A 1,391-nucleotide genomic window follows, 5' to 3' on the forward strand; every position below is an offset into this window, starting at 1 on the left:
TTTTTTTTTTCTCATGTTTATTTTAATTTGATTATGATTTTAATTATGGTATTTTTTTTATTTTGTTTTTGGTTTGTTTTAAATTACGAAAAGGATGATGTGGTTCTAGTAGTTGATGAGATCTGTTTTGATTAATGATTCTCTTGCATGTTCTTATTTTGATATTTTTAAACTTTGATCTGCTCTGTTTTATTATTTAACGTTTATTTTAATACGTTTATGATATTGATTTTGTTATTTTTTTGATTATGTTTTTGAGCTGTTTTTAATCCCAAAATCATGATCTGGTTTTAGTCCTTCACCAGATCTGGTTTGATTTATGATATTGTTGCATGTTCTTATTTCGATTTATTTAATGTTGGATCTGATCTCTTTTTTTTTCTCATGTTTATTTTAATTTGATTATGATTTTGATTATGGTATTTTTTTTGATTTTGTTTTTGGTTTGTTTTAAATTACGAAAAGGATGATGTGGTTCTAGTAGTTGATGAGATCTGTTTTGATTAATGATTCTCTTGCATGTTCTTATTTTGATATTTTTAAACTTTGATCTGCTCTGTTTTTTTTATTTAATGTTTATTTTAATACGTTTATGATATTGATTTTGTTATTTTTTTGATTATGTTTTTAAACTGTTTTTAATCCCAAAATCATGATCTGGTTTTAGTCCTTCACCAGATCTGGTTTGATTTAAGATATTGTTCCATGTTCTTATTTCGATTTATTTAATGTTGGATCTGATCTCTTTTTTTTTTCTCATGTTTATTTTAATTTGATTATGATTTTGATTATGGTAATTTTTTTGATTTTGTTTTTGGTTTGTTTTATATTACGAAAACGATGATCTGGTTCTAGTAGTTGATGAGATCTGTTTTGATTAATGATTCTCTTGCATGTTCTTATTTTGATATTTTTAAACTTTGATCTGCTCTGTTTTTTTATTTAATGTTTATTTTAATACGTTTATGATATTGATTTTGTTTTTTTTTGATTATGTTTTTTAGCTGTTTTTAATCCCAAAATCATGATCTGGTTTTAGTCCTTCACCAGATCTGGTTTGATTTATGATATTGTTGCATGTTCTTATTTCGATTTATTTAATGTTGGATCTGATCTCTTTTTTTTTTCTCATGTTTATTTTAATTTTATTATGATTTTGATTATGGTATTTTTTTTGATATTGTTTTTTGGTTTGTTTTAAATTACGAAAAGGATGATGTGGTTCTAGTAGTTGATGAGATCTGTTTTGATTAATGATTCTCTTGCATGTTCTTATTTTGATATTTTTAAACTTTGATCTGCTCTGTTTTATTATTTAATGTTTATTTTAATACGTTTATGATATTGATTTTGTTATTTTTTTGATTATGTTTTTGAGCTGTTTTTAATCC

The sequence above is a fragment of the Amaranthus tricolor genome, chromosome 1 (assembly GCF_026212465.1).
Source record: "Amaranthus tricolor cultivar Red isolate AtriRed21 chromosome 1, ASM2621246v1, whole genome shotgun sequence".
Classification (NCBI taxonomy): Eukaryota; Viridiplantae; Streptophyta; class Magnoliopsida; order Caryophyllales; family Amaranthaceae; genus Amaranthus; species Amaranthus tricolor.